This window comes from Phacochoerus africanus, chromosome 11 (genome assembly GCF_016906955.1).
Source record: "Phacochoerus africanus isolate WHEZ1 chromosome 11, ROS_Pafr_v1, whole genome shotgun sequence".
NCBI classification, from domain to species: domain Eukaryota; kingdom Metazoa; phylum Chordata; class Mammalia; order Artiodactyla; family Suidae; genus Phacochoerus; species Phacochoerus africanus.
The window spans coordinates 46,254,545-46,264,362 of record NC_062554.1 but is presented as its reverse complement, the minus strand read 5'-3'; positions in this window follow the sequence as shown (position 1 = coordinate 46,264,362).

Sequence of the window (9,818 nt, the reverse complement as noted above, 5' to 3'; positions counted from 1 at the left end):
AAGCCAATTTAAAAAAAAAAAAAATGCTGATTCTGCTCACATTCCACAAGGATGAGTCTTGTTTATCCCTAGGCAGAGCAGTACCTGCCAAAAAACTACTAATTCCTTTTCCCTTTACTGGAAACTGAGTCAGGACTCAGGGGGGCTATTCTCACCATTCAGACAGCTCTTTCTGGCCCGCCCCTGACTTCATGCAAACTGAGAAGAGCTGAGCTCAGCCAAGCCAAAACCCTGAGAATGAGCCTGAAAGCCCAGCCAGCCCCAGAGCCCACACTCAGGAGCGTCTTTGCCAGATGCTGCCCAGGAGACAGGCATGAGCAAGATCTCACCAGCAAGCAGGTCCTAGCTTCATGGGAAACACTTTGGAAACCAGCAACCTGCCTCCCCACCTCCAACCACCCTTGAGAGAGGAGGGAGCCACGGGTAGCTCCTGACATACAAGGTTTACATCCTCAGTCTCTTCCGACTCACTCCCCAACCCACGACTATATCAACCAGGTCTTTCATTTTCTGCATCCTGATGCTTTGACATCTGGGATACAGTCAACTGACTCCTGGAGACAGTAAACCACTCACCCACAAGTGCAACTTTCAAAGGCAAACCAACCAATTCAATCAACCAATCTAATTAGCCAATCAGATTTGAGGGCACCCACACCCCCAATCATCTCCTTTACCAGGCTTTCACACTCCAGATCCCTAGTAACCTGTCTGAATCATCCCACATCCAGGTACCAACCAACTAGAGACACCCTTGTGCCCCAGGGCCCACTAAGATTATTAGAACTAGCCAATCCTAAATCTGTTTATCTTTCCTTGTCTATTCCTTCCCACAGAAACCACAATAAAGACTCTTGCCCATAATTTCCCATTTTCTTCTGCCTCCTGACCAACCCTAATGCTTCCCATTTTGGCCCCACGTGTGGCTTGCATCTTCTTGAGGTCTGTGAATATAAATACTACTACTTCCCCTCATCTTGCCATATCTAAATAATAATAAGACCTCTGGTTTTATTTTTATCATTATTGTTATTTTTTTTTAGGGCCACACCTGTGGCATATGGAAGTTCCCAGGCTAGGGGTCAAATTGGAGCTGCAGCTGCCTGCCTATGCTACAGCAAAAACAAGGCAGGATCTGAGCTGCATCTGCAACCTATACCGCAGGTGGGGGCAACACCATATCCTTAACGCACTGAGAGAGGCCAGGGATGGAACCCACATCCTCGTGGATACTAGTCGGGTTCATAACACATTGAGCCACAACAGGAACTCCCAATAGCTCTATTTTTTTTAATTTAATTTTATTTTATTTTTTGTCTTTTTAGGGCCACACCTGTAGCACATGGAGGTTCCTAGGCTAGGAGTCGAATCCAAGCTGTAGCTTCTGGTCTATGCCACAGCCACAGCAATGCCAGATCTGAGCCATGTCTGCAACCTACACTGCAGCTCACACCAGTGTCACCAGATCCTTAACCACTGAGCAAGGCTAGGGATGGCACCCGCATCCTCATGGATACTAGTCTATTTCATTTCCCCTGAGCCATGATGGGAATTCCAACACCTCTGTTTTTAAACAATCCCATGTGGGTCTCCCCCATCTGTCCCATCCCTTCCATCTCCACTGCTTCCACCCAATTTCGGGCCCTCACCCCCCTCAGCCGAACTACAGATGTGCCTTGTGACTCTGCATCCACTCCTGTGCCTCCCCCCACCCACATCACCACTCCTCTCTCCAGAATGCAAGTCTCATCACTCTTCTCCACTAAGTTAGAGCCTGCCCAGGCTCTCCACTGCTTACTGGATAAAATCTAAAATCTTTAGCCTTATAAGCCCAGTCTTCTCTGATGTGGCTCCTTTTCCCTCCCCAGCCACATCTCAGGCACCATCCCCCCTGCCACTCCATGCTCAAAACACAAGGAACTTCGGAATACACAGTTCCCTGGAAATGCTTCATACCTCCATGCTTTTGTTTCTGAGACTCCTTCTGTTGGGAATGCCTTTCTTCTTTGCAGAAACACAACCACTACTTTCTCCCAAACCCTCTTAGGAATTTCCTCGGTTTTTGCCTGATAGCACCTGCAATACTTGATTGCTCTTATTTCTTTTTATGTTCATTCCAAAATATTTATTGAGAATCTACTTTGTGCCAGGACCTGGAGGCCTTTAGAGATAGAGCAGTAAATAAGAGAGACATAGTCCCTGACCTCAAGGAAGTATCTATCACACCACCCTGCTCCCCCAGCAGCTGCCTTCTGCCTCCCTACATCTGCTTCGGACACACTACAAGAGCAAAGGACCAGCTGGGCAAGAGATGGTCCATGTGGCCCTAGGTCAATTCCCCACACCGCCCCAGAGTTATCTTTCTAAAGAATGCATCTCTGGCCATTTCACACCCTTCCTGTAAAACATGATGACTTTGCATTACCCAAGTCCAAACAGACAGAGACTTCCTCAATTGGCTCTTTCCCTCTTCCCTTTGCCATTCGCTGCCACAAGCACCCCCCAACTACTTGCATTCTCCCACATCCACTTTGCTCTGCTTTGTCTCTATGCCTTTGTTCATGCCCTCTCCTCGATTCCAAATGCCCCTCCACCTCTTCACCTGCTTTATCTGTTATCTACTGCTGTGTCACAAACCACTCAGACCAGTAACTAAAGGCAACAACAATCCTGTGAGTCAGCAGTTTGGCCAGGGGTCAATTGGGGCGGCTCATCTGTGCTCCGTGTGGACTTGGCAGGGCTCACCCATGCATCTGTGGTCAGTTGACAGGTGACCCGGGGGCTGGATGATCCTAGAATCGCTCACTCAATGCCTGGCAATTCGGTGGGCTGTGAGCTGAAGCATTTCAGTTCAGATCTCTCCAGGCGGCTGGCTTAGGCTTCCTCACACAGCAGCTGGGTTCCAAGAAGCAAGCCCTGATGGGCAGGCACCTATGAGGGTCCCTGCCTACATCATATTTGCTCAGATCCCATTGGCCAAAACGTGTCATGTAGCAGAGCCCAGAATCAATATGGAAGCGGCATGATTCCCTGGGGAACCGTTAACATAGCCATCTACCACAGTCTGCCCCCTACTCCTAATGATGCACGGCCTTCCCACATGTACAATATACACCCCCTCCCCAAACACCCAAACATCCAATCTTGACACCAGGCTCAAAGTCTTCGACCTCATAACATGCAGCAAGTCTGGATGTGACTGAGTCTCTTAGGATATAACTGCTGAGGTCTGGCTCCTTTTGATCCAGAGGCCTGTGAACTAACAAAACAAGATATCTACCCCCCAGCATGTCCAGTATACAGTGGTAAAGCACATATAGGATAACCTCAATGGATGCTCCCATTTAAAGGGGGAGAAACAGCAGGCACAGATCAATCATGGATTCAAAGCAATGCTGGAATCCAGCCAGGTACTGTCACTAGCTGCCCTACTCCAGAGGCAGGGACTGTTACTGGAATAGAGCTCAGTGCCCTTTGGCTTCTAGTTATGGCCTCTAGGCTCTTGGTTCTGCCCTCTGAGAGGATTTTCTTTTCCATAAGAAAAGGCCTGTATGCATATTGGCCAGCTTACTGCCCATAGGGAGTTGGGGGGCCCAAGGCCTCTTTTCTTTTTAACTGTGTCATTCCCTTTTAGTCCAAACTCATAGAGTTTTTGCCCATACAATACGTTTTAAAACTTTATGGGCTTTCTGTATTATTGGGTTCACTTTGTGCCCCAAAAGTCACACACAAAATTAATTTCAAGAAGACTGCTTCTGCTATGGGACAGCATCTTTAACATCCTCAGAAACCCTTTGGTTTAACTGAGAAGGTCCACTAACCACCATCTTAAATCTTCCTGGGGTGTGAACAAATGTTCTATAATCATACCCTTGATTTAATCTTTACCCTTAGGCTAGTTCTCCCTTTGAGAATCTGTTGCCTGCTCGAGAGACCAGAAACGAGAACTAGCTCTTTACCACCTCAGCGAACTGGAGAGATTCTTAACTTAGCTCATCTCTCTCTTAGAATACTTTATCTATCATGTCAGTGAGAATCACCCAAATAACACTTTCAACCTTCTGCCACTAGATCCCTTAGCCAAGTCCACAAATTCGGTAGGTATATTTTCTAAGTTACTGAAAGCAACATTTTCACCAATTGTTCTTCCACCGTGTAACACAAGTCACCCTTGGTCCAGCCTCCAGGCAGCTTCCTTACTTCTTCCCCAGCCTCTCTTAGCAGTTCATTCACAGTCCCTCCAGCCTACACAGCAGCCTCCTCCCTGCCTTTCATCCAAGCCTTTGCCCACCACCCAGTTGCAAAGCCAGTAAACATGCTTAGGTTTTTGAAGCAGCACCACACTTCCAGGTACCAATGTACGTATCAAGTACCTAGTGTCACATAACAACATCACCTAAAACAACAGCTTAAAACAACCACTGTTTTATGAAGTTCATGGATTCTGTACATCAGGAATGCAGACTTGTGCTCTGTCCCACAATATCTGGGGGCTCTGCTTGAAAACTCGAACAGCTAGAAGGACAACTCAAACAGCTTGGGGCTGGGATTGTCTAGAAGCATCTTTACATGTCCAGAGACTGGGCTTGAAACCATACTCCTCAAATGGGACTCGAACCCAGCCACAATCCAGATGGGACTTGAACCCCCCATTTTCTGACCGAAACAACACACCAGGTCTCAGGACTTACTGAAGCTCAGGTGCTTTTATCCCAGCACAGAAAGAATTCGGTGAGAGCCAAAGCGATAGGTAAGAAGTGATTTATTAGTACAGGATGTCTGTAAGAGATCCAAGCAGGCAGGCAAGAGATTGCCACCCCAGGAGCTGAATGAGCTACATTTTTATAATCAAGACTTGTTCCTCAAGTCTTCCGTCATTAACTCCTGCTACTCATGGCACAGGGGAGTTTTTGACCCTACATGGCGCAACCGAGATTGTCATGGCACAATGGAAATGTGCAAAAAGGTGGCAACATATACTAAAATGCGATAAATCACCTCAGGTTTTGGTACAGTGTTACCTTTCACCTATATTTCTGCTCTTAGCACATGCAGAACAAGCCTCTTCTCAAGACTTCAGTGGGCAGGATGTGGGTCTCATTCCAACTTTGTTTTATGGTTTGGGGGGCATGTCTCATGCTGCTATTGCATAGCTTTGTGCTAAGCCAGCCTGCTTTCTTGAGTGATCATTAACTTACAGGGGGCTCCCAAAGTTCCTTCTCCATATGTGATTTCCTAGTGGGATTTCTGAACTAGCTGGGTACTCTCTCCCTAAGAGACTGAAATGACTCTGACGGCTAAGGTCACTTGTGCCTGTCTATCAGAATGCCTACACAACACCTCTCCTCACGACAGGGTGCCACAGCATGGCCTCGGGGTAAACAGACATCTTAAATGGCGGCTCTGAGAACAAGTGTTCCAGCAAAGTAAAAGCTACATGGCTTTTTTTGTTTGTTTTAATGGCCGTACCTGTGGCATCTGGAAGTTCCTGGACCAGGGGTTGAATCTGAGTTGCAGCTACAGCTGCAGCAACACTGGATGCTTTAACCCACTGCGCCAGGCCAGGGATTGAACCCACACCTCTGCAGCAACCCTAGCCGCTGCAGTCAGATTCTTAACCTACTGCCCCACAGCAGGAACTCCTATATGGCCATTTTAAGACCTAAATGCAAAAGCCTTTTAGCATCTCTTCTGCCATATTCTATTGGTGGAAGCCCATGGAGATTCAAGGGCAGGGCGAGGGACACAGACTATAATTCCTAAGAAAAGATCAAAGAATTTCTACCCACCTTAGTAGGCCTATTAGGGATGCTTCATTTCTGTTCGGTATCATTTAGCATTAGACATGCTTTTGTGATTGTGTAGCAGGTCAATGGGAGGCTAGCTGAACCCCCATGGCAGCTGAAATAAACTGAGGCACCTCAGTTCTCCACATGACCAGTTCGAACTTCCTCACATGGCAACTGAATTCCAAGAAAGCACATCCCAATATATATAAACACTTACCAAGCTTCTGCTTACATCTCATTTGCTGACAGCCCATTGGTCAAAGCAAGGCACATGGTCAAGGCCAAAATCAATGCAGAAGGCGGTCACAGGGCATGGATATGAGGATGCCTGATTCCTTGGAGGCAGAAATGTAACAGTCTGCCATACCTGGACAACTCCCATGTGTCTTTAAAGACTCAGTTCATGCCTCTCCTCCTCCAAAAAGGCCTCTTTGCAGATTGGTAAATTTGTTGCTTCTTTTTTTTTTTTTTTCTTTTTAGGGGCACACTTGAGGCATACAGAAGTTCCCAGGGTAGGGGTTGAATCAGAGCTACAGCTGCCAGCCTACACCACAGCCACAGCAATGCCAGATCTGAGCCATGTCTGCAGCTCACGGCAATGTGGATCCTTAACCCACTGAGCAGGGCCAGGGATCAAACCCACATCCTCAGGGATAATAGGTTCGTTACCACTGAGTCACAATGGGAACTCCTTTTTTTTTTTTTCAAGATTTTTAATTTTCATAGACTAGTCATAGTCCCAAAGAAGTCTGAGGAACAACAGAAAGTTACTGATTTTCTTTTTTTGCATAGAAGAGACACTGAAAACATACCATCTCACATCATCAGTTCAAAAAAGTAACTTAGGAGTTCCCATAGTGACTCAGCAGAAACGAATCCGACTAGCATCCATGAGGACACAGGTTCAATCCTTGGCCTCACTCAGTGAGTTAAGGATCCTGAGTTGCTGTGGCTGTGGTGTAGGCAGGCAGCTACAGCTCTGATTTGATCCCTAGCCTGGGAACCTCCATATGCCATGGGTGCAGCCCTAAAAAGACAAAAAAAAAAAGACAAAAAAGTAACTTAGGGAGTTCCCGTCGTGGCTCAGTGGTTAACAAATCTGACTAGGAACCATGAGGTTGTGGGTTCAATCCCTGGCCTCGCTCAGTGGGTTAAGGATCCGACATTGCTGTGGTATAGGTTGCAGACCCAGCTCAGATCTGGCATTGCTGTGGCTGTGGTGTAGGCCGGCAGCTACAGCTCTGATTAGGTCCCTAGCCTGGGAAACTCCATATGCCGCTGGTGCAACCCTAGAAAACAAAAAAAGAAAAAAAGAAACTTAGAATGACAGTATAGACCAGTGACAGTATAGGAGGGCAGGTGTGTGGACTCTATTAGGCCAAATTAGGACTCAATAGTATATGCCATCTTGACATCTGATGACATTGGGAGGGTCTCAGGTGGCTAACCACAAGTTCTCCTTCCCAAATAGCAGCTTCTTCTGCTAAGTTCCTCTGGCCAATTAACCCTCCTTTTCATGGGGACCAGGTATAGTTCCTGCTTACCCCTGAGAATCAGGCTTCAGGTCCCTGCCAACCCACAGAATTATTCAAACAAGCCAATCATACCCTCCTGCAGGAAAGGGGCCGTCCACCCTTTGGATGTGACAAAACCTACCTCCCACACCCCCTGCTTATTCACTATTCCTGAGTACAACCCCCAGGTGGCAGTGCCTGGCATGTGGCGTCTTTCCCTGGGCTATGAGTACAGGTGACTAATAAACTGCTGTCAATAGCATCTGTCCAGTGTCAGGTGTCACATGTTCAACCATCTCCAAAACCCTAGAGTGGGAATCTGGGAATCCTGCCTTATCCACAGAGAGATTAGGAGGCAATCAGAACAAGGTAGCAATCTGACAGCTGTGCTCAGAGTACCCTACATGACCTTGTTTTTCTCATTTCCATGAACAAGTGAAGTTGGTCCAGCAGAAGTCTGAGGACCCACCCTGGGAGCAGAGGAGAGCCCTGAACATAGAGTCAGGAGACCTGGGATCCAGCTAGTCTTGGCTGTGCTCCAAGGTATTTATCTGACCTTTGACAAATCATTATCCTTCTTGGGCCTCGGTTTCCAGCTATAAAATGGTAGATGTCTTCTGCCACCTCTGTGATTCTATAAAGACCATCTGATGAAATCAGGCAATAACAAGAATGAATGGCTACTAGTCCCTGGGTCTTTCTAAAGGAGTCTGCATTTTTAGAGGCGTAATTACTCCCTGTGTCTCTAGATGGGGCAACTGGAGATGATGGGAGAAGAAAGCCTAAGGGACTAAGAGGAAAACCACAATCTGTCGGTAAATCTTGCCTTGGGTAGAATCTTCTAAACCTTTCCTGCTTTCAGCACTCTTATCCTGTCCCACAGGCAAAGGGGAGTTTTTAAATCTCCTCTCCATCACCATCTTGTGTTCCGCCCTGGCTCCTAATTGTCTTACTTGAGCCATTCACTCCATCCAGCCGAGACCTTGTTTTAGCAGACACACAACTGCCTAGAGTCTACACGCCCCTCCTCTTCCTGAACTAAAGTGCTTAGGGACCCAGAAAATAGGCCAGGTCGAAAGCCTAGCTGTGCTTATCGAAATAGCACAGCTAGGCCTTCCACCCAACAACACTCAGAGACTGCCATAGGGTAGGAAACAGCATCCAGAGTCTTGTCCAGACAGAGCCCAGACATCTTCTGTAGTTAAGAGCCCTCTGGGTATTCTCACGTCCTGCCCCAAAAAAAGGAACCAAGCTTATCTGGGGGCGGTGGGGGGAAGGGGGGGTAAGCCAAAGCTAAAGCAACTAAAGCAACTGTGTTCTGATAGGAAAGATCCCTGGACTGAGAACAAGAAAGCTGTTCCGCAGGAAAGAACACACTGCATGGAGCGTCAGGGAGGAGGCCAGCACATCTGGAATGCGGCAGGAAGATGAATGGGAAAGATGAGGTGGTGGTGGAGGGCAGCAGCCAGGGCCTTAAAAATCATCCTCCAGACAATGACAAGCCCGGTCACCTGATTGTGAAGAGGGATGGTCTGCAATCTCCAGGCCCTCGAGCCTGTGCAAAGAGCAGGCTCAGGCAGCTCTGCTGCTAGACTAAGGATATCCCAGGTGGGCACAGAGAGCTGCATTTCTCCTAAAGTGCCCTAGGAGCTTCTGTTGTTCACCAGAACCAAGGGCCCCTGGACTGGACCGTTCACAAGGCTCGTTCCAGTTAGAAAATTCCATCACTCTAAGAGCTGCGAGGCACCTAACCTCCAAGGGAGAGAGAGGGAAGTGGATCTCCCATTTGCCAGCCCAGGGATGACTTCCAACAGTGCCATTACAGTAATGGAAACTGCAGTGAAGGTGCCAGGGCTGACTTCTGTGAAGAAATAGGAGGACAGGAGTTCCCCTAGTGGCTCATCAGAAATGAATCTGACTAGCATCCATGAGGATGCAGGTTCAATCCGTGGCCTCACTCAATGGCTTAAGGATCCAGCGTTGCTGTGAGCTGTGGCGTAGGTCAGAAGCTACAGCTCTGATTTGACCCCTAACCTGGGAACCTCCATATCCGGCCCTTAAAAGACGAAAAGAAGGAAAAGAAAAGAAAAGACATAGGCGAACAGAAAGGCAGATGACAGGGTGGCAGGGTCAGCCTACACAATGGCCCGACCAGAATTCACAAAGAAGCCACAAAGATGCAAATCAACCAAATAAACCTTTGTTCAAAAAAATTTATCTCACCTGTGAGTGGGAGAGACAAGTCACCCCAGGGCTTCTGGTGACTTCAAATTGATAGGGAGAAAATGGTTGCCCCAGGGGATTAAAAGCTTGGTATCTGCTACTCCTTTGGAGTTGGCCTGTCTCCTCCACTTTCCCACAATTCCACCATTTCCCCCTCCCACTGGGCTGGGATGCAGCTGTGGAGTGGCTCAGCTCCAAGGACTAGGGGCTCCACAGCCCAGGTCCGGCGGCCAGCACTCCCACTTCCAGCCTGGAAGTGGGATGGGGAGTGGGATGAGATGAACCCGGCAGA